Source organism: Leopardus geoffroyi, chromosome C2 (genome assembly GCF_018350155.1).
Source record: "Leopardus geoffroyi isolate Oge1 chromosome C2, O.geoffroyi_Oge1_pat1.0, whole genome shotgun sequence".
Classification (NCBI taxonomy): Eukaryota; Metazoa; Chordata; class Mammalia; order Carnivora; family Felidae; genus Leopardus; species Leopardus geoffroyi.
Window position 1 is genome coordinate 124,637,876 of NC_059333.1, and position 24,591 is coordinate 124,662,466.

Sequence of the window (24,591 nt, forward strand, 5' to 3'; positions counted from 1 at the left end):
AGGGGGCACCTGGGTGGCGCAGTCGGTTAAGCGTCCGACTTCAGCCAGGTCACGATCTCGCGGTCCGGGAGTTCGAGCCCCGCGTCAGGCTCTGGGCTGATGGCTCAGAGCCTGGAGCCTGTTTCCGATTCTGTGTCTCCTTCTCTCTCTGCCCCTCCCCCGTTCATGCTCTGTCTCTCTCTGTCCCAAAAATAAATAAACGTTGAGAGAGAGAGAAAGAGAGTGAGCAGGAGAGGGGGAGAGAGAGAGGGAGACACAGAATCCTAAGCAGGCACCAGGCTCTGAGCTGTCAGCACAGAGCACAACGCAAGGCTTGAACTGTGAGAACATGACCTGAGCTAAAGTCAGACCCTTAACCGACTGAGCCACCCAGGTTCCCCTAAATAAACTTTAAATAGCAAGCCTTACCCAACCCAACTTCTCTCCAGGATGTAACCTGCCTTCTCTGCTTTCTCTCCATAGTGCTTTTTATATATTCATGTTTGTCTGAATTTCCCCTGAAAAAAATTTAAGCAAATAGGTATCCTTAGTGTTCTTGAATAAGTCCTTACACATAGTAGACATTCAACAAATATCTATTTAATTATTTTTTTTAAAACAAGAAATTTGTTTCAACAACAAGATGCTGACTTGAAGGGAAAAGTATCTAGGATTCATTTCTCTTAGAGTAATTTATCCCTACTTAAAGACAGAGTGCCCTATATCTAACAGCTATGTACAAAAATGTTATAAAATTGCCCTTGGTTTTACAATGATAAATGAAAAACATTAAAATTCTCCAATCACACAAGGTATGCAAGGATTTTTATGTTGTTCATTTTTTGTTAAACAGTGAGAGCAAAATAACTTACTGGAATGTAAAAAAAAAGAGCTGAATGAGCATGCCACTAATGGAGAAAGGGGCTATTATCACAGAACCAGTATTTTTCCCCATCCCATCTCCATGTGACATGCACCAAACATAACATTGGCCATTTAATTAAAAAAAAACAAAAACCTGCAATATGCTTGTGCACATCCACAGTACCTTAATGTACAATAAAGGAATGGGGAAGGGGAAAATGAAAGAATAGAGAAAACTATAGTACTCAGGATGTGGTGGAACCAAATTGTGGCTTTCTAATCGAGAATGCCTTCTTGGTCTGGAGGAACAGAGTTCTGGAGTGAAGTGGCAGGTTCCCTTTTCAGGATATGCCTCCCGTCAGCTGCTGGAACACATCAACTGTATCTTCAGCCTCCGTTTCCAACTGTGCAGGCGTGTCTGTTTCATTAATTGGCTGCCCATCAAATCAGAATCTGATGTGCTTCATGGACAAATCCTGCCATTCACAAAAGGCTTTCGTTAGTTTACTAAGCAGTGTGTGCCTCTTAATCTTACGCTGCACCACAGAATCACCCTGCCCTGTCACCGTCAAATTCATATGATCATTGTTCTCAGTCTTGACTCCTTCCTTGGGCTTTTTGCGGGCCTCGCTGAGTGCTGGGGTCTCTTCAGCTGCTGCTTCACAAGAGGTACCAGATCCGCACTTAACTAGCATACTAGCAACACCAGGAGCGGCAGAAGGAGGTGGCAACAGTGGAGGAGGGAGACCTTAATGACTTCTTTTTTTATTTTTTTTTATTTAAAAAAAAAATTTTTTTTTAATGTTTTTTATTTATTTTTGAGACAGAGAGAGACAGAGCATGAACGGGGGAGGGTCAGAGAGAGAGGGAGACACAGAATCGGAAACAGGCTCCAGGCTCTGAGCCATCAGCCCAGAGCCCGACGCGGGGCTCGAACTCCCAGACCGCGAGATCGTGACCTGGCTGAAGTCGGACGCTTAACCGACTGCGCCACCCAGGCGCCCCCTTAATGACTTCTTTATAACAGTGAAAATGAAAACAAACCACAAAAGAAAAAAAAAAAAGCAATAATGATTAGGTACATTTTGGCATAGTCCTTTGGTTAACCTTTTTGTCGTCATTACAAATGTAATTATGATAGGGGCACCTGAGTGGCCCTGTCAGTGAAGCCTCCAACTTTGGCTCAGGTCATGATTTCATGGTTCTTGGGTTCAAACCCCGCATCAGGCTCTGTGCTGACAGCTCAGAAACTGGAGCCTGCTTTGGATTCTGTCTCCCTCTCTCTCTGCTCCTCCCCCACTGGCGCTCTGTCTCTCTCTCTCAAATATAAATAAACATTTTAAAAAATGTAATTATTATAATTATATCAACTTGGAAAACAGACACCCTGTTAAGGGGGAATGCAAACTGCAAAATAGTACATAGGTATGGTAGATTGTTGCAGTGATGGCCCCAATGAACCATGCTGTATGTATCCATATTTCATGAAGTCCCCTCTCACATAGACTTTGGGTTTGCCCAAGTGACTTGCTTTGGACAATGGGACATTAGCAACGAGCCAGACTGCAGCTTGAAAACTGTTTGCACAGTGGGTCTTTTAACCTTTCTCTCTTCCTGCATCTGGAACCCTACTCCACAGGTAACATGCTGGAGGAAATGTACCACCCATGCCCATAGACAGCACTGGACATACAAATGAGGCCATTTTATACCATCCAGCCCCAGCTGAACCGCCAGAAGATTGCAGTGGCATAAATGACACTAGTTAATGATAACAGAAGAAATGCCCCCAGTTGATTCCTACCCAACTTGATGACTCACAGAATTGTAAACAAGTAAAAGGGTTGTTAGTGTTAAGCACTAAATTTGGGGTCATTTGATATAATTTCCATTTTGTTAAAGTAAGTGTGCATATGGAGAAGGAAAGTAGCAAAACTGTTTACATAAAAAAGAACTCACAGCAACCCTGTGATGAAAGAAACTCAGGTGAAGAAATCTCTTGACTAGGCATAACTGGACCCCACCTACCAGCAGAGACCAACATATTCTAGAGAAGAAGTTATTTAAACAATAACAACAAAAATAAGCACACAAATGAGTACGGAGGTTCTGTTTAGAGTGATGAAAAAGCTTTGCAAATAGTGGTGATGGTTTACAACATTGTGGTTTTAATTAATGTCATTAAATTTATATATATTTTTTAATCTGTATTTACTTTTGAGAGAGAGACAGAGTGTGAGCAGGGGAGGAGCTGAGGGGAGGGAGACACAGATCAGAGGCAGGCTCCAGGCCCTGAGCTGCCAGCACAGAGCCCGACGTGGGGGCCCAAACTCACGAACCGTGAGATCATGACCTGAGCTGAAGTCGGATGCTTAACCGACTGAGCCACCCAGGCACCCCATAAATTTATGTATATTTTTAAATGGATAAGGGGCACCTGGCTGCCTCATTCAGTGGAGCATATGACTCAATCTTGGGGTTGTGAGTTCGAGCCCCACATTGGGTGTAGAGATCACTTAGAAATAAAAAATCTTTGGGGGGGCGCCTGGGTGGCGCAGTCGGTTAAGCGTCCGACTTCAGCCAGGTCACGATCTCGCGGTCCATGAGTTCGAGCCCCGTGTCGGGCTCTGGGCTGATGGCTCAGAGCCTGGAGCCTGTTTCCGATTCTGTGTCTCCCTCTCTCTCTCTGACCCTCCCCCGTTCATGCTCTGTCTCTCTCTGTCCCAAAAAATAAATAAACGTTGAAAAAAAAAAAAATCTTTGGGGTGCCTGGGTGGCTCAGTCGGTTGAGTGTCTGACTCTTGATCTCAGAGTTGTGAGTTTGAGCCCCATGTTAGGCACAGAGATTACTTAAAATAAAATCTTAGGAGCACCTCGGTGGCTCAGTTGGTTAAGCATCTGACTCTGGCTCAGGTCATGATCTCAGGGTTCATGGGTTCATGGGTTCGAGCCCCGTGTCAGGCTCTGTGCTGTCAGTTCTGAGACAGCAGCCTGCTTCAGATTCTGGGTCTCCCTCTCTGTCTGCCCCTCCCCTGCTTGCTCTGTGTCTCTCAAAAATGAATAAACATAGTGGCACCTAGGTGGCTCAGTAGGTTAAGCATCTGACTTCAGCTCAGGTCATCATCTCGTGGTTCGTGGGTTCAAGCCCTGCATCCAGCTCTGTGCTGACAGCTCAGAGCCTGTTTCAGATTCTGTGTCTCCCTCTCTCTCTGCCCCTCCCCCACTTGTGCTCTGTCTCTGTCTCAAAAATAAACATTTAAAAATTTTTTTAAATGAATAAACATTAAAAAAAATTTTTTTAATCATTAAAAGATGGCAAGTTTCATGATGTATATATCGTACCACAAAACCATATAACCAAAGTCGCCTGTCACAAACTTCCTCCCCAAAACAGGAATTTTTCTCTAACATACTGTTTAAGGGACTGCTCACCATGAACTAACAGTGGGCCAGGATGTGCTCCAGGTCATTTTCTTTTTCCACACAGATTTAGGCTGAGTGATGCAATCTGACCCCACCATCCTTTCAACTGCCATGAAGGTCAAGATGGGGGTGCTGGAGCTTACCTTCTGGCCAGATCCCCGTACAACTCAAAGCTCTCTCCCATGAGGCATCAGGGTGCAGGATGCATTTACAGCCACACCCATAACCAAGAATTCTTGTTTCAAAACACCCTTCCTTGACTCCTACAGCAAGATGTGACATTCACAACCATAATCTGGCACTTACCCTTTTGCCTTCTGCTCTAACACAACCCTGGTTTTAGACAACTCTATGAAATCAAACAACGGGTGGCAAATCTGGCAGAACTTTCCGGGTAGAGGAAGGGACACATTTTAAAACAGCTCTTCACTCTCAGTCCCTACGCGAATGAGCCCTTCCAGGGCCTCCCTGGTGTCCTGTATGGGGCTGGGGATCCCACTTCTAAATGGTCAGTAGCCCTCTCACAGGGAAGGTGTTTGCCGAGTGCTTTCCTGGTTGGCTCTTTTATCCTAAACTTGGATCTGTTGGGACTGACTCATCCCTCCCTCGAGGCACCGATACTCAGTATCAGGGCACAGCAGCTGCTGCAAAATCCCGGCCTGGCTTGGAGCTTTCTCTCTTCCTCCCTGGAATGTACTGTAGCCCAGTCCTTGCTGCCTACCTCAGGTTCTCCAGTGCCTGGCCAATTCAGCACGGAGATTTAGTTTTATTTTTTTTATTTTTTATTTTGGTTCCCTGCACAAGCATACATTTATTACTAATTCCCTTACTCCTCATCCTTGTAGGCTGTCTTTAGCCCTTCTTTCTGGGAGGTACTTTCCCTGTGCTCCATGGTCCTGGTAATTACCCCTTCTAACCGTATTACAGGACCTTATTTTTTCCCCACTGCCTCTTTCCTTCCATTGTTGTGCAGAGGGAGGGGAGGCTGCTGAGTGTGCAAGGAGAATTGGATTAGGTAGTTGAGTATCTCAGCAGCTCTCTTCCTGATTCTGCCTCTGCCCTTAAGGTCTCACTTCCAACAGCCCCACACCCTCTCCACACTGTCATCCACCTGCAAAACAGCGGATGAGCCCCAAGTGTAAGAGAAATCAATTAAGGATCCCTTGGCTGAGGTGATGAAAGGGAGGTTTTGGGACACTGCAAAGGTCATAGCATTGCAGGAGAGGAAAAAGTTTCCCTCAACCCTCATAGGGAAGGTTGATCAGAAGATTAAACTGACAAAGACAGATTAACAGGAGAAATAAAAATTTTACATGTACATGGAAGCCTTCCCAAGAAAAGACCCAAAGAAGTGACCAGAGCAAGAAGGTTTTTATACCTTTTAGAGCTATAAAAATTTGTGAAGAATTGACAAGGGGTTTGGGCTAGGGGTAGTAAATGGTGAAGAAGTAACTTGGAAGATAAGAGCTAGTTTAACAAGGCTTGTTTACACAGACTTCTCGGCCCTTAATTCTCTGTCCCTGGTAATTAGAATGTCCTCCTTTCTAATGGTATAGGGAGGGTACCTTTCACAGGGGAGTTTTATGACCTGCTTCGGGTAAGAAGTGGGAGAGGTCAGAGTGACCCTCTTGCTTTTGTGGCTTCCTTCAGCTAGGGGCACCTGGCTGGCTCAGTCCATAGAGCCTGCGACTCTTGATCTCAGGATGGTAGGTTTGAGCCCCACATTGGGTGTACAGGTTACTTAAAAATAAAACCTTGGGATGGCTGAGTGGCTCAGTCAGTTAAGCGTCCGACTTTGGTTCAGGTCACGATCTCAAGGTTTGTGAGTTCCAGAAGGCTTCAGGCTTTCTGCTGTCAGCAGAGTGCCCACTTGGGACTTTCTGTCCCCCTCTCCCTCTGCCCCTCCCCCACTCACGGTCTCTCTCTCTCTCTCTCTCTCTCTCTCTCTCTCATAAACATTTTTAAAAATCTTTTTAAAAATGAATTAAATAAAACCTTAAAAATTTCCTTCAGCTTAAAATATTTTTAATAAGTCAAAATGCCATATTTTTGGGTAGCACGTCCTGGCCCCTATCAGCATGTTACTATTTACTAAGGTGAATGTGGATGATTCTGACATTACAAAATGAACTAAAGAGATTATAGACTGGGCGGGGGGGGGGCGGCTGGGTGGGCTGGGTGGCTCAGTCGGTTAAGCATCCCGCTTTGGCTGAGGTCATGATCTCACAGTTTGTGGGTTCCAGCTCCCAGTCAGGCTGTGTACTGACAGTTTGGAGCCTGGAGCCTGCGTGGGATTCTGTGTCTCCCTTTCGCTATGCTCCTTCCCCATTTGTGTTCTATCTCTCTCTGTCTCTCAAAAATAAATAAACATTAAAAAGAGAGAGAGAGAGAGATCATACACAGGAAGAAAACAGTAATGTTGGTAAGAAAAGTAATTTGGTTCAGAGAAATCAATACTGAGAAAACGTATATAGAATTTCCATTCTGGGACTATTTTCTCAATGATTACTTTCATTCTTTTTGGACAGTCGCCTCTGAAAATCTGAGAAGTTATGTAGAATCTTATCCCCAGGAAAATGCGCATACACATAGAAACCAAACCTTGGTATTCACTGCCTCCCCGAGTTCCAGAGCCACACGAATGCCTGGTGAAGTGATGTCAGGAATCCGGAGCAGTGATCAGGCCTTTCCTTCTTTGTAAATCCCATCAAAAGTTCAGAGCAGTTCGGAGAAAGCATTCATTTGTTCATTCATTCAACAAGTAACTCTTTGAGAAACTTCCAAGTGTCAGGCCCCACGCTGGGCCACATTGTGAGGCAGAAAGAGGTGAATCGGACACAGTGCCTGCTCCCGGGAAGCTCACGTCTGGCGGGGGAGACCCACAGAGAACAGACAATACGTGTACAGTGATGGGGGAGGGGCGGTGGGAGCCCCGAGGGGAGGGGCAGAACTATTTCCCACAGCGCCCCCCCCCCCCACCCGCCTACGGCAGTCAGTTCCTATACCTCTGACTACAATACAAAGCAAAGCGATTTTAAAAGCCCAAGTATTCCCTGAGGGGCTAGCAGAGTAGTCCCGGGCAGAGCTCTCACCTCACCCCTACCCCCACCCTGGCCCCATCCAGCTTCCACACCTCCTCTGGGATGGAGTCGGCTTGCCTATCTCTCCCCACAGGTTACCAGGCTGTCGCCCACCCCCAGGCCCCTGCCCCAACACACACATACCTTCCCCATGGGGGGCTGCTCCCCAGTCCACTGACCAGCTTTTAAATAAGTAACCAAAATGGGGCACCTGGGTGGCTCAGTCGATTGGGCGGCCCATTTTGGCTCAGGTCATGATCTCGCGGTCCGTGGGTTGGAGCCCCGCGTCGGGGTCTGTGCTGACAGCCCAGAGCCTGGAGCCTGCCTTGGATTCTGTGTACCCCCCTCTCTTTGCCCCTCCCCCACTCGTGCTCTGTCTCTCAAAAATAAATGTTTAAAAAAAATTAAGCAAGTAACCAATCCTCTTTGCACCTCCTCCTTTCTTTGTTTAAACCCTGTTCACATTACTAATTGAACTGCCTGGAAACAAGGAGTAACAAAAATAGCTAACTTTAAGGAAGTTACAGATTTGTAAGAAATGGCGAGAGTCCTGGTGTGAGCTGGTCTTTGTTCACAGGACCTAGAGCTGCGCTGGACTGGGCTGGGCTGGACCTGGGCCTGGCCAAGCTTCCTCTCACCTCTTTTCTGAATTCTCCCTTCCTTCAGGGCCTCAGGGAAAAGTCTTCCTGGAAGTTTGGGTGTCAGCAATTCTGCCTGTCTGGGTTGGATTCTGCACCTGCTTATCCAAGGTGCTTGCCTATCACACCTCGCTCCACCTGCCCCTGAACACTCCTTTGCAGGCTCTGGCTGACCCTCTTCCCTTCCTGGGTTCAGCTCCTGACTCCTGAGGGAGAACGTCCCTCTCCTCCTAGGTCTTGGAAGAGTCCTCCCCAGGGCTCTGGGACCTTTTGTCCTGACAAGCTTTCACCACTCCTAGTTTCTCTGACTTGGATACCTGGAAGTCCTACTGTAATGTGCATTTGCTTTGTAGACCACTCTACTCCAGTTTAGAAGATGAATACATTTATGGTTTGTAAGATAAAAGCAAAACCTTTTATAAATTTGTTCAGGAAAGGGGCGCCTGGGTGGCTCAGTCGGTTAAGCGGCCGACTTCGGCTCAGGTCATGGTCTCGCGGTCAGTGAGTTCAAGCCCCGCGTCGGGCTCTGTGCTGACAGCTCAGAGCCTGGACCCTGCTTCAGATTCTGTGTCTCCCTCTCTCTGACCCTCCCCCTTTCATGCTCTGTCTCTCTCTGTCTCAAAAATAAATAAACATTAAATAAATAAATAAATAAATAAATATTCATGATATCCTAAATATGCATAAGACACTGAATATTCATGTGTGAAGTCTTAAATCAGAAGATGATAACCTGGGATGCCCAGGTGGCTCAGTTGGTTAAACATCCGACTCTTGATTTTCTCACCGTTTGTGAGATAAATCCCCAAGAAGGGCTCTGCGCTGACAGTGTGGAGCCTGCTCAGATTCTCTCTCTCTGCCCCTCCCCTGCTTGCAAGCATGCTCTCTCTGTCTCTCAAAATAAATAAATAAAAAGAAAGAAAGAAAGAAAGAAAGAAAGAAAGAAAGAAAGAAAGAAAGAAAGAAAGAAAGAAAAGAATATGACAACCAGTCTGGCCCCATCCTCTGACCAGAATAGACGAATAAAACCCATAGCTGCTTGGGGTGCTTGGCTGGCTCAGTTGGTAGAGCATGAGACTCCTGATTTGGGGGTTGTAAGTTCAAACTCCATGTTGGGTGTAGAGTTTACTTTACAGAAAATCAAATCAAATAAAATAATAAAATAAAATGAAATAAAATAATAAAATAAAGTCTTTAAAACCCATAACTGCTCAGCTGGCTAATTGATGAGCAACATTGGTGGCCAGGTGTACTGGCCTGTGCATTTCTTTGGTGTCAGTATGTGTCACTGATCCAGGGAAACTCCCATCTGTTGAGCATACGTTTGCTCAAACCTCAACTCTGTTCCTCGTAACTGTACCATTAGCAAGGAAGGCTGATGCGGCCAAGAGACAGAACGTACAAACATTGTAATCCATGCCAGGATTCAGGTGGTGTCATGCTTCCACCCCATTGCATCTTATCCTAAATACACCATCCTACCCCCTTCCCCTTGCTTCTCCCTATATATTTTTCCTTAATTTAATAACGCACATGATTTGAACATTACCCTGGTTTTAAGACCTTTTCTGTTCCATGCCCTCTGACATAGCTGGCTTGAGTGCACTTGGAAGCTACTATTCCATCACTATGTGACACCTACTCTCACAGCCCTTGTTTCTCCAAATCCTACCTAGCTGGCTATGACATTGAAGCTCAGCATGGGCTCCCATCTTGGATATAGTTTGCCGCCATCATTTCTCCCTTCCTCTCACCCACTGTCCTCTCAATAGCAGTCCTTCTCCTAATCCCCACCACAGTCTGGGGGGCCTAGAGGCTAATTTACCACAGATAACACAAGTCCTGTGTTAGGACAAGGCAAGGCTCAGGCCTCCCACATCTACAAGGAATACAAAGCCCATTCTCTCAACTGCAGGTGAGCCCTTTGCTATTCCTGTATGGTGGTTGTTGTGGTTATTGTTGTTGTTGTTTTTCTTTTCTCAATGTTAGGACCTCCTCTGCTATCAACTCCTTGAAGTCAGAGACTATTCCTATCTTCATTGTCCCAGCTTTTACCACAGGGTCTAAGACATACCACCTGCTCTGTAACTGCTAAACTCACTGCGTATTAATTATGCATTTTATTCATTCATCTGGAAAGTTCATTTACCTAGTCCATAACCAAGTTACATTTATCTAGTCTATAACCAAGTCCTAGCAGCTCCACCAAAATTGTTCTTAAATCTGGGTGCCTGGGTGGCTCAGTTGGTTAAGTGTCTGCCTTCAGCTCTGGTCATGATCTCACAGTTTGTGAGTTTAAGTCCCGCATCAGGCTCTATGCTGACAGCTCAGAGCTTGGAGCCCATTCAGCTTCTGTGTCTCCATCTCTCTCTGCCCCTCCCTTGCTCATGTCTGTGTGTGTGTGGGGGGGGGGGGGGAGGGGGCTCTCTCTCTCTCTCTCTGTCAAAAATAAATAAACATTAAAAAAAATTTTGTTAATTGTTCTTAAATCTGCTTCTCTTCCTCTCTTTTGCCACCCCATCACATTCTGGTCTAAACTTCTTGAGGTAGGTATTTTTCTACCTAGGAATATATCATAGCTTTCCTGCTTTCTCTATAAACTCCCTTAACCTTTCTCCACACAGCTGATACAGTGATCTTAGAGAGATGAAAGGAAGAGGGAAAGAAGGAAGTAAAGAAGGAAAGTAAACAGCCAGCTTCATATCTCTGGAACCCTTGAAACGTGGCATATTCCAGGCAAATTTCCCAATCATGGAAGAAGTGTGTCTGTGGCCCCACAAATATATTTCTGTTCTGTTTGTTTGTTTGTTTGTTTGTTTTTAAAGTAAGCTTTACACCCATCGTGGGGCTTGAACTCAAGCGACTCCTGAGATCACAAGTCCCATACTCTACCAACTGAGCCAGCCAGGCACCCCCCTTTCTGTTCTTTTTCAAAGAAAGAAATTAGGGGGAGAGCCTGACTGGCTCATGGATGGAGCATGTGACTCTTGATCTTGGGGTTGTGAGTTTGAGCCCCACAATGGGTATAGAGATTAGTTAAATAAATAAAACTTAAAAAAATAATAAACTGAAACACTTTTGGGGTGCCTGGGTGGCTCAGTCAGTTGAGCATCTGATTGGGGCTCTGGTCATTTTCTCACAATTTGTGAGTTCGAGCCCTGCCTGGGGGTCACTGTTGTCAGCTCAGAGCCCTCTTTGGATCCTCTGTCTCCCTCTCTCTCTGCCCGCCCCCATCCCCCACTCATGCTCTTTCTCTGTCTCAAAAATAAATAAACATTAAAAAATAATAATAATAAAATAAAGTGAGGCCCTTTCAAAAAAATAAGAATCTTAAAATAAATAAATCAAGGAAATTAATTGGCTTTCTACCCTTCCTTTCACAGTTACTGTTAGTTGCAAATAACAGAGATCCAACTAAAACCTGCACTAGGGAAACGTGGAGTCATTAGCTCAAACAGTTGTGGCGTGTTGCCGATCTTCTGGCTTTAGGTCCGTCTAGACCCAGAATTTCAAATGATGTTCTTTCTCCTTCTCTTAGCTCTCTTTTACTCTGTATTTCAGTTTCATTTTCTAACCTCTTCTCTTCACATAATGGAAGACAGCTCTAGCTTCCCTTGATCTTCTGTCTGTAGTCCCAGGAGAAAAGAGACCCCTGCCGTTTACGGATGATGATAAAGATGACTTCAGTTGGCTGAGTTGAAGTCACCTGTTCCTCCCTGAACCAATCATATTTATTATATGGTTAGGTCCCCTACTTATGCCTGGGGGTAGGGACAGAGCTCTCCCATAAGGAGTCTTACCAAGCCCCTGTGGCATCAGGGATTGGGGCTTCCAAAGGAAAAATGGGGCCAGAAACAACAGAGGTCAAGGCACTTTTTTATAGAGTAGGAGTGGGAAGAGATTTCACATGTGTCCAACTTCTGGTCTCTCTTTATTGATAGTGGGTTGGTGGGTGCTTTTTCCCTTCCTCAAAAGCTGTAAGCTCCACCAGGGCAAGGATCTCTACAGCTTCCGCTCTCAGTTTTGGTCATCCTTGCTCTTCTAGCACATGGTAGACATTCACTTCTTCATTTATTCAGGGGGAAAAAAAGGTGCTAAAGACACAGGTAAAAAAGATATGTGTCCTTGTACTCAAGGAGTAACAACTTATACATCTGCATTGGGCCAGTGTTTTTCAAATCAGAAGACTCATCGGGTGGTAAAATGAACTTGGTGGATTGCAACTGCAATTAAAAAAAAAATTTTTGTTTCATTTTATTTATTTGAGAGGGAGAGAGAGAGAGAGAGAGAACAAGTCAGGGGAAGGTCAGGGGGAAAGAGAGAATCCCAAGCAGGCTCCATGCTCAGCACAGAGCCCGACACAGGGCTTGATCCCACGACATTGGGATCATGACCTGAGCTGAAACCAAGAGTCAGACGCTTAACCGACTGAGCCACCCAGGAACCCCACAATGACAATTTTTAAAACGTGAAATACAGGGGCAGCTGGGTGGCTCAGTTGGTTGAGCAACTAACCTCAGCACAGGTCATGATCTCACGGTTTGTGAGTTAGAGCCCTGCATTGGTCTCTCTACTATCAATGCAGAGCCTGCTTCAGATCCTCTGTAACCACGCCCCTCGCTGCCCCTCCCCTTTTCATGCTGTCTCTCTCAAAAATAAATAGTAATACAGTTTAAAAAATCAGCTTGTTCTGTTAAAAAAAAAAAAACACCCCATGAAATAGAATAGAATAGAAAATACAAATGGACTAGACAACATCAGAGTGCATCACACACAATAGGGATATTTTTCTATTACATTTTTATTTCATTATAAACATCATAAATACACACACACACACACACACACACTTACACAATGTACTGACTTGCAGTGTGAAATGCATTTCTTACTGGGAGCTGGTCTAAAGTTTCAAAAAAGTCTCCCTTAAGGGCTGCCTGTACTGAAGTGTGATGAGATAGTATCCCTCCAGTTGAGAGCAACCCAGAGCTCCAGATATTAAGTCATGTCACTGGAAAATAACACCTGGGAAGCTCATTCAAAGAACCAGAGTGGAAGTGGAGACACAATTTCAGGATGCTGTTGCAGGGTGAACTCTGGATTTCTGTGCTTTGTTTGGCTTGTGCTACATCCTCAAGGACATTTTATCATATGTACATTCAGGTGTGTGCTTTCTTTGTCTTTCTCTCTCTCTTTTTCCCCCGCATAACAAATGACTTAACAGTTTTCAAAGTTGAATACAAAATTAAAGAAATTTTTTCTGTTAGGTACGGTGGGTACCATTATGTACCATATGTAGGTACCCTAAATTGTATATTCCTAGAAAAAAACACTGAATTAACTCTTTTTCCTGGAGGACCAGAACTCAGGGAGGCTGGAGGACGGCAGTTAGTATGGCATGGAAGGACCAGGGGCTATTGCCTTGAACAAAATCTCTACTTCAGCAATTGCTGGCTCTGTGGATTCAGAAGAAACCTAATCCCCATTTGCTGAACATGGTCTCAGCAAGGTCCTGTCCTTGGTGAACGTGGTCCTCAGCAAGGTCATCTACGGGAGGTATAAAAATAAACACTGTATCTTTGGAGAAAACCACAAGCCCAAAATGGTGTCACTTGGGCCACCCAAGTTACCAAACCCAAGCTAACATGATTGCAGTTGCAACCTCCCCACAAAATGCATATCTTCACCTGTCAATTAGCAATTTCCTGATAAGCACCAATGAGATAATCTGTCACCTGGGCCCTCTCCATTCCCCAAAGGAAGATGAGGTAATCTGTATAATAAGACCCTTACCCTTCCACATATGGGAAGCTGGTTTTGCCTGAAACAATCCTTTTTTTTTTTTTTTTTTTAGGTTTATTTATTTATTTTGTGAGAGAGCACAAGCAGGGGAGAAGCAGAGAGGAGGAGACAGAGAATCCCAAGCACGTTCCATGCTGTCAGTGCAGAGCCTCACGCAGGGCTCAAACTCATGACCTGAGATGAAATCAAGAACCACCCAGATGGCCCAACAATCCTATCTTTTTATAACTTTCTTTCCCTATTCTGCTTTTGATAAAAACCTTCCATTTTGTACAAATCCTCAGAGTTCCCCTTCACTTGCTAGATAGGATACTGCCCAATTCATGAATTTTTTTTTTTCAACGTTTATTTATTTTTGGGACAGAGAGAGACAGAGCATGAATGGGGGAGGGTCAGAGAGAGAGAGACAGACACAGAATTGGAAACAGGCTCCAGGCTCCGAGCCATCAGCCCAGAGCCCGACGCGGGGCTCGAACTCACGGACCGCGAGATCGTGACCTGGCTGAAGTCGGACGCTTAACCGACTGCGCCACCCAGGCGCCCCCATGAATTTTTTTTTTAATGTTTATTTATTATTGAGAAACAGAGAGAGCATGAGCATGGGAGGGGCAGAGAGAGGAGGAAACAGAATCTGAAGCAGGCCCCAGGCTCTGAGCTGTCAGCACAGACCACGACATGGGGCTTGAACTCACAAACGCAAGATCATGACCTGAGCTGAAATGAAATCAGACACTTAACCGACTGAGTCACCCAGGTGCCGCATGAACTATTTTTAAAAGCCTGGCTGGCTCAGACGGTAGAGCATGCAACTTTCAATCTCAGGGTTGTAAGTTCAAGCCCCATGTTGGGTGTGGAAATTACATAAAAGCAAAATCTTTAAAAATAAATAAATAAAAATTAAAAAGCCAATTCGTTCATTAAAATTTACTCAGTTGGCTTTTTGGTATTTAACAATAGCCTGTCTCTAAGAGTTTAGCATCCAGTGGAGTTATAAGTACATGAATAAATAGTCAAAATATAACCCCTAGATGTTAATGTAGTTTATCTGCAATAATTTTATTCATTCATTCATTCATTCATTCATGTATTCATTTATTTTACAGTTTCTTTTTTTTAAGTTTATTTATTCATTTAGAGACAGAGAGATAGCATGAGCAGGGGAGGGGCAGAGAGAGAAGGAAAGAGAGGATCCAAGCAGGCTCTGAGCTGTCAGCACAAGGCCTGATGCAGGGCTCGATCCCATGATCTGTAACATCACGACCTGAGCTGGGAACAAGAGTTGACACTTAGCCAACTGAGGCACTCAGGTGCCCTAATAAATTCATTTATGTTTTTCAGTCATTCAATACTTCCAAAAATATGCTTTGAAGTTATCTAGGTGGCAGACTCTGCTGGGGATGAAAAGACCAAGAAGACATTATCCTCGCCTTGAAGGAGTTCAATCCCACAGTGTTCAGTGCCAAGGTGTATACAATATTCCATAAGAGTTAGGCCCAGTTATTAAGGAGTCAGGCATATCTGAATCCAATATTAGGTACATTGCTTCCCAGGTCTTGTTAAACCTTTCTGAGCCTCAGTTATCTGAAATAACATATGCATCTGGAAAATGCATACAGTCATAGATCTACATCATTGGCTATTAGGAAGATTAAACGAACAAATTCAGAACTTTAGTCGGCACCAATAGTAGAGAAGCCCTTGATAAATGTATTCTATTCAACTTTATAAAACAAAACAAACAAACAAAAAAAAACCACTCTTCTTCAGTGTTTACAACTTTGTATAGAAAATCAGATGCTGAAAATCAGATGTAGTTTTGAAAAACTAAACACTGAAATTCATAAATGAGTGAATAAATGTAAATGCAGATGAGATGTAGATAATAATTGTAGATACAAAAGATTCTTTGTGTTTAAATTCTGAATTATTGGGGCTTCCCGGTGGCTCAGTTGGTTAAGCACCAACTTCAGCTCAGTCATGATGTTGTGGTTCTTGGGTTCGAGCCCCACATTAGGCTGTGTGTTGACAGCTCAGAGCCTGGAGCCTGCTTCGGATTCTGTCTCCCTCTCTCTGCCCCTCCCCCTTTGCTCTCTGTCTCTGTCTCTGTCTCTCTGTCTCTGTCTCTCTCTCTCAAAAATAAATAAAATTTTTTTTTTAATTTAAAAATAAATTCTGAACTATTTTAGTGGGTTTTTTCCCCCTTTAGGTTATGTGTTTCTCAAATGTGAGTCTACATCAGTAGGCTAGGCTGGGTTTGCTGCAATTATAAAGAGCTCCTAAACCTCATTGGTTTAACATGGCAAGGGTTTATTTCTAGTTCACACACAGCCTGCATCAGCTCCTGTTGGCTCTCAGGGTAGCTGTCCTTCATGTGTTGGCTCCGAGATCCTGCTCCTTTCTTGTGGTACCTTCATATTAGCTAGTGAGAAAGAGAGAAAAACTCCCACCATTTCTTGAATGCTTCCACAGAGAGGGTGAGGTAACAGATAACATTTCTTCTCACATTTCACTGGCCAAAGGAAGGCTCATGGCTTTACTCAACTTCAAGAGTTCCACATGACTTCAGAGGACCAGGGAAGTACAATCCTCCCAAGTGCTCTGGAGGGTAAGAGAACAGAAATATTATCTAGTGTGGTAATGTCCACCTAGGGCATCCCATGCTTTCTACACCCCACCTGGTCTTTTTTGGTTTTTAAATGACCATGTTCCCTCCTGCCATAGGACCCCTGACTTGGCTATTTTCTGGACCACTTTTTGCTCCCATTCTTTGCCTGGTCTACCCTTCCTTTAGACCGAGGCAAGTTTTCCCTTCTTTAGGGAAACTTTTGCTTTCCTCTCCCATTATTATTTACTTTCACAGCATCAGGCACCCCCACGTTATGGCACTTAGTTGTAATTTGCAGTTAATCATGTGATGACTTCATTAATGACTGTTTCTTCCTCTGCAGCATATGCTGTAGGAATCATGTTGTTTTGCTCAGCTCTGTATCTCGACTTATTCCAGTGTCTGGGACTGTTGCTGAGTGAATGAAGAAGTGAATATTCTCAAGGGTCTGGGAACATTTTTTACCCTCCAAAATGTCTGTGTATCATGGATTTGAAAAACACAGCCTTGTATGAAATTCTCTTGGCAGCTGTTAAGGAGATACTTGACAAATACTTGCTGATTTCATCCTGAAAGTTGAGTCTGGATGGAACATCCCTAAACCCTCTGAGTGTGTAAGTCTTGATCTTCTAAGAGAAACAGTATTTATCTGCCCTTTGACCAATGTGAGGGTGAGAACTAGGGAAGTCATTTCACATTTCACTCTGGTCCCCACCCTTTCAGATTGAGCAATCCAGATTTTTGTTTTCAAGACCCATCCTACACCTGCAAGCTTCCCCATTCATTTGCATAGGTATTTCAAGACTGCTCTAGACCTGTGAGCTCTGCCTGACTTCAGTATCAAAAGCTGTTGTAAAAAACCAACTACCTACATTTGGAAAGAAAGACTTGTTTAAGAAGCAGCAGAAATTAAAGTAAATCAACTCTTCATTTTATTGTTTGCTTAAGGAAAAAAGTTGTGATGGAGCCCATTTTTTTAGCCAAAATAATGCCCTTTGAAGTTAAGGCTTTGTTTTGTAAATACCCTTGTGAGCTGCCTGAGGAGCTGAAAATAAGCTCCTCAATAAAAATTCAGTGATGAATGAATCAGGGTGAAACTGCAAATAGGCCACTGGCATTGGAGCTTGAGAAATTTCTGCCTCTGATGCCTTCCTAAGAGGCCAGAAAATTCTTGATCCGATGTGTTCAGGTAGCAGATTATTTTTGATGTTAATTTAATTACATTACATTATCTTCCTTATTTACAAACACAGGTTAAATTGGGGTGCCTGGGGGGCTCAGTCGGTTAAGCGCCCGACTTCGGCTCAGGTCATGATCTCGCGGTTCGTGGGTTCGAGCCCCGCATCTGTGCTAATAGCTCAGAGCCTGGAGCCTATTTCAGATTCTGTGTCTCCCTCTCTCTCTGCCCCTTCCCCACTCGAGCTCTGTCTCAAAAATAAATAAACATTAAAAAAAAAAACAAAAAACAGGTTAAATTGGAGTCCCGGGTAGCTTGTCTGAAACAACAAACAGGGCAGCGCCTTTGTTGATAAATAGTTTTCATTCCAGAAGGCAGAGTCACACCCAACCCCCCTGGGAACCGGGGCGACAATCTTTGATCTGGCTAACTCTGCATACCAGCCCTAACTCGTTTTAAAAGTGCCTGATTTATTGTTTTTCAACATTCAACTTCTATTTCTTCAGTGTATGACACCATTCAAGAGTTGCAAGTTAATGGGATTGAAGACTAATTGCACTTAAAATACTGTGTGACCAGACTCCCTCATTTTGCAAAGGTGGTCTCTGAACTCACTTCCTGTCCTTCTAGCGCCTTCAATGCCAAGCTGACTCCCTCACTAGGCTCCACCCCTTCCTCTCTTGCTTTTTTCCTCTCCTTTCTCAGGGATAGTTGTATCTCTCACTAAATTACCTCCCTTTTATACATTTTCTTTATATATATATATCTTATGTATTAAATATATATTGTATATATAGCTGTTCCTTATGGTAATATTTCCTTATGAACTATATATGTATATGTATATATATACATACATACATATATGTGATCATGACACCTGAACATGCTAAGAATTTCAACTAGCATAAAGGAGAATAACCATCGAAATTAAGCCTCTAGCTATCTTTCCTCCAGGCTACCCCTGTTAGTTTATGTCCTTCTGATTATAATCTAAGCATAACCAAACACTACCATATTTTACTGTTCTGTTTCTTACATATCTCATTGAATACTGTTTTGGAGACTGGCTCAGATCAGTTCATATAGAAATGCCTCATTCTTGGGGCGTCTGGGTGGCGCAGTCGGTTAAGCGTCCGACTTCAGCCAGGTCACGATCTCGTGGTCCGTGAGTTCGAGCCCCGCGTCGGGCTCTGGGCTGATGGCTCAGAGCCTGGAGCCTGTTTCCGATTCTGTGTCTCCCTCTCTCTCTGCCCCTCCCCCATTCATGCTCTGTCTCTCTCTGTCCCCCAAAAAATAAATAAACGTTGAAAAAAAAAAAAAGAAATGCCTCATTCTTTTAAGAGTTGTATAATATCACATAATTCAGCTATAATCTCTGCATGTGTGCATGTCTAAGTGTTTTATTACATTTTCCTTTAAAGCCTTATGTATCTCTTACTTTGCGTTCCAAGAAAATGTAGTGTCTGGTGCCCCTTGAGTAACCTCTGCACCTCATCTGCCTCTCCCTTTCTATCCTCTTCCTCCCATGGTTGGTAGTCCTGGTCTGTGTACGGTTTCAACCTTTTTGTGCTGGTCTTGGAAGGCAGTTGAAGAAGACAAGAGGAGAGAGAGAGGCAGCATTCCCACAGCTGAAGGCAGGACAGGATGTTTGAAGCTTTGTTGGTTCTCTGATAAGTGAGACCAGCATCCAGGCCTCCTCCTTTAGAATTTAGGAATGATAACCACTTGCTCTATGACTTTGTACAAGTTTTATTGCCTGAAGGGCTTTAATTTATCTCTGGGTAAGATGAGTAGGCTGTATAATGTGATTTCTAAGTCTCCAGTCTCCAAGTCTAAAATTTTAAGAAAATACTTTCTAATAATCCGCTGGTGTGAGTGTTAAGAGTATATCCCCTTTTGAGGCAGCTAGGTGGTTCAGTTGGTTAAGCATCCAGCTTCAGGTCATGACCTCACAGTTCATGAGTTGGAGCCCCACATTGGGCTCTCTGCTGTCAGCATGGAGCCTGCTTCAAATCCTCTCCCCCTCTTTCTCTGCCCCTCCCCTGCTAATTCTCTCTCTCAAAATCAATAAATAAACTTAAGAAAAAAGAGTATATCCCCTTTTCATTTATTTTGGGAGAGAGATGGGGGCAGAAAGAGAGAGAGAGAGAAAGAGAGAGAGAATCCCAAGCAGGCTCTGCAGTCAGCACAGAGCTCAATGCAGGGCTCAAATTCATCAACGGTGACATCATGATCTGAGCAGAAATAAACAGTTGGATGCTCAACTGACTGAGTCACCCAGGCACCCCTAGATATTTATAATTTTGAAGGATATTGACCAATTACCATCTTAAGGGATATACTCTTTTTTAAAAAAAATTTATTTTTAAGAGATATACTCTTGGGCCGTTTGGGTGGCTTAGTTAAGCAACTGACTCTTGGTTTCATCTCAGATCATGATCTCACAGTTTGTGGGATTGAGCCCACATCGGGCTCTGCACTGACAGCATGGAGCCTGCCTGGGATTCTCTGCCTCTTTCTCTCTCTGAAATAAATAAACAAACATTAAAAAAATTTACAGATATCTATGCCTGTTGATCTAGTGGTTTTATTTTTAGGCACTTATTCTGCAGTTACACTTGCATATGCACAAAGTAATATAAATTCAAAGTTGTTCATTGTAGCATTGTTTGTATAGGAAAAGATTGGAAACAGTCTATCCATTAACAAGTGACTGGATGATTATAGTATATCCTTACAATGGAACACTATATAGTAAAAAAAAAATAGAATGCAGATACAATGAAATACTATTTAGCAATGAGAATGAACAAAGTACTGTTACATTCAGTAGAGTATAAATATCAAAACAATGTAGGGGAAAGGTAGAGCAAAAGAAGCTAAACATAAAAAAAGCACAGCAGGGGGTGTCTGTCCTGGCTGGCTCAGTTGGTGAAGCATGACACTCTTGATCTTGGGTTTGCAAGTTAGAGCCCCGTATCAGGTACAGAGAATACTTAAAAAATAAAAAAGTCCTGAGGTGCCTGGGTGGCTCAGTCAGTTAATTAAGCATCCAACTCTCGATTTTGGCTCAGGTCATGATCTCATGGTTTATGAGTTTGAGCCCACATTGAGCTCTCTGCTGTCAGCACAGAGCCCCCTTTGGATCTTCTGTCCCCCTCTCTCTTTGCCTCTCCCCAGCTTGCGTGCACATGCTCTCTCTCAAAAATAAATTTTAAAAATTACAAGAAATAAATAAATAACATTAAAAAAAACTTTAAGAAAGCAGATTAAAATACACATCCATGAGCAGAAAGAAAGAAAGAAAGAAAGAAAGAAAGGGGTGCCTGGGTGGCTCAGACGGTTGAGTGGCTGACTTCTGCTCCGGTCATGATCTCGCGGTCTGTGAGTTCGAGCCCCGCGCTGGGCTCTGTGCTGACAGCTCAGAGCCTGGAGCCTGTTTTGGATTCTGTGTCTCCCTCTCTCTGACCCTCCCCCGTTTATGCTCTGTCTCTCTCTGTCTCAAAAATAAATGAACGTTAAAAAAAAAAATTTAAAGAAAGAAAGAAAGAAAGAAAGAAAGAAAGAAAGAAAGAAAGAAAGAAGCAGGCTCTGCACTGTGATTGCAGAGTCCAATTTGGGGCTCGAACTTGGGAGCCATGACATGGTGATCTGAGCTGAAGTCTGACATTTAACTGACTCAGCCACCCAGCACCCCTAATGAATCAATCTATTTAATTAAACGTTCAAAACCAATAACACTACCAACAGTGAAAGTTCAAAAACAGAAAAAGGAAATGTCCAGCGTTAGAAGCTGGGATAATAGTTGTCTCTGGGGATAGGGCAGTGAGTGGAAGGGGTTCAGAGAAGTGGGTTTTAAGATATTCTTCACGGGGTGCCTGGATGACTCTGTGGATAGAGCATATAACTCTTGATCTTGGGGTTATAAGTTTGAGCCCCTCCCAAACTGGGTGTAGAGATTACTTCAAAAAATTAAAAAAAAAAAAAAAAAAAGATGTTCCTCATGTTCTCTTTATTGATTTGGGAACTAGTTACACAGGTGTGTTCAGTTTGTGAAAATTTATGATGTATGTGTAGTACAATTCTACACATCCATAAAAGTTTAAAAAGAATATAGTTACTGTATATGCTCTGATATAAGACAACCTGATATATATTACATGAAAAAAGCAAGTATGAATCAAATACTTCCATTTGTGTAAAAAAAAATAAATAAAAGTAGGGAAATAGGGGTGCCTGGGCGGCTCAGTCAGTTAAGTGTCTGACTTTTTTTAAGATTATTTATTTCTTTTCTTTTTTTTATTAATAATTTATCTTTTAATTTACATCCAAGTTAGTTAGCATATGGTGCAACAATGATTTCAGGAGTAGATTCCTTAATGCCCCTTACCCATTTAGCCCATCCCCCCTCCCACAACCCCTCTAGTAACCCTCCATTCGTTCTCCATATTTAAGAGTCTCTTATGTTTTGTCCCCCTCCTTGTGTTTATATTATTTTTGCTTCCCTTATCTTATGTTCATCTTTTTTGTATCTTTTTTTTTTTTTTAACATTTATTTATTATTGAGAGACAGACAGACACAGAGCGTGAGCAGGGGAGGGGTAGAGAGAGGAGGAGACACAGAATCTGAAGCAGCTCCAGGCTCTGAGCTGTCAGCACAGAGCCAATGCAGGACTCAAGCTCACAAACTGCGAGATCATAACCTGAGCCGAAGTCGGTCGCCCAACCAACTAAACCACCCAGGCGCCCTTGTTTTGTCTCTTAAAGTCTTCATATGAGTGAAGTCATATGATATTTGTCTTTCTCTGACTGACTAATTTCACTTAGCATAATACCCTCCAGTTCCATCCACGTACTTGCAAATGGCAAGATTTCATTCTTTTTGATTGCCGAGTAGTATTCCATCTTGTATATATACCACATCTTCTTTATCCATTCATCCATCGATGGACATTTGGGCTCTTTCCATACTTTGGCTATTGTTGATAGTGCTGCTATAAACATTGGGGTGCATGTGCCCTTCCGAAACAGCATACCTGTACCCCTTGGATAAATACCTAGTAGTGCAATTGCTGGGTCTTAGGGTAGTTCTATTTTTAATTTTTTGAGAAACCTCCATGCTGTTTTCCAGAGAGGCTGCACCAGTTTGGATTCCCACCAGCAGTGCAAAAGAGAACCTCTTTCTCTGCATCCTCACCAACATCTGTTGTTGCCTGAGTTGTTAATGTTAGCCATTCTGAGTGTCTGACTCTTGGTTTTGGTCCAGGTCATAATTGTGGTTCATGGGTTCTAGTCCCAAGTCCGGGCTCCATGCTGACAGTGCGGAGCTTGTTTGGGATTCTCTCTCTCCCTCTCTCTCTGCCCCTCCCCTGCTCTTTCTCTTTCAATAAATAAACTTAAAAAAAAGTAGGGAACTATATCTGTCCTTGCTTATATGTGCATACAATACCTCTGAAGGATGCTCAAGAAACTGACAACATTGGTTTTGTGAAGAGAGTTTCATAGCTGAGAGAATTTTACTGCCGTTAGGTTGTACATTTTGGATTTCAAATCATGTGAATATATTACTTATACAATGAAAAGAAAACACTCAAATTCTAAAACACTCATAAAAAAGTTCTGTGATCTTAGGAAATACTCAGAAGTACTCAGAAAGAAAGAAAATAGGGGGAATAAAACCACCAAAAGATTATATGTTGAAGGTATAACACAGAAATCAGTGATGGGAACGTGGGGGACATGGAGAATACTTGAGTCTTCTAAAATTGGACAGGGGTGCAAGGGTGGCTCAGTTGGTTAAGCACCTAATCTTGGCTCAGGTCATGATCTTGCGGTTTGTGGGTTCCAGCCCCAAGTCCCGCTCTGTGCTGACAGCTCAGAGCCTGGAGCCTGCTTCAGATTCTGTGTCTCCCTCTCTCTCTGCTCCTCCTCCACTCCTGCTCTGTGTTTGTCTCTCAAAAACGAATAAAAATGTTTAAAAAATTAAAAAAATAATAAAATTGGACAGATAGAACCTTCTCTTTATGTTCACAACTTTACTTATTTATTTTTAGAGTTTATTTACCTGTTTTGGGCCGTCTGGGTGGCTCAGTTGGTTAAGCATCCCACTTCAGCTCAGGTCATGATCTCACAGTTCGTGGGTTCAAGCCCTGCATGGGGCTCTGTGCTGACAGCTCAGAGCCTGGAGCCTGCTTCACATTCTATGTCTCCCTCTCTCTCTGCCCCTCCCCTTCTTGTTCTCTGTCTCTCTCTTAAAAAAGTAAACAAACATTAAAAAAATTTACGAAAATGTAAAAAAAAAATTAAAGAAATAAAAAGGGGGCCGTCTGGGTGGCTCAGTCGGTTGAGCATCTGACTTCAACTCAGGTCATGATCTCACAGTCTGTGGGTTCAAGCCCCGCATCAGGCTCTGTGCTGACAACCCAGAGCTTGGAGCCTGCTGATCCTGTGTCTCCTTCTCTCTCTGCCTCTCCCCCATTCTCACTTTGTCTCACTCTGTCTCTCAAAAATAAATAAATGTAAAAAAAAAAAATTAAAAAAAATTTATGTAAAGTTTATTTATCTTTTTTAGTAATTCTACACCCAGTGTGGGGCTTGAACTCACACCCAAGATCAAGAGTCGCATGCTCTTCTGACTGAAACAGCCAGGCGCGCCTGTGTTTACAACTTTAACTACGATTTAAGAACTAGTCACAAATTGTTTTTTCTTTTAAAACTGTGTTTGCTAGAGGTGCCTGGCTGGTTCAGTTAGTAGAGCATGTGACTCTTCACCTTGGGGTCATGAGTTCATGTCCCACGTTTGGCATAGAGCTTACTTAAAAAAATAAAGTAAAACTATTTATTGGATTAAAAGAATAAGTTAATGCATACACTGGTTATAACAAGTAAGACAATTTGGGACACCTGGGTGGCTCAGTTGGTTGAGCAACTGATTCTTGGTTTTGGCTCAGGTCATGATCTTGAAGTTCATGAATTCCAGCCCTGCGTGGGGCTCTATATTGACAGTGCAGAGCCTGCTTG

General features: G+C 43.3%; 1 pseudogene; it reads right to left on the reverse strand.

Annotated features, from left to right (window-relative positions):
• Nucleotides 1-787: 787 nt before the first annotated feature.
• LOC123576179 lies at nt 788-7,124 on the reverse strand (annotated as a pseudogene).
• Nucleotides 7,125-24,591: the final 17,467 nt, after the last annotated feature.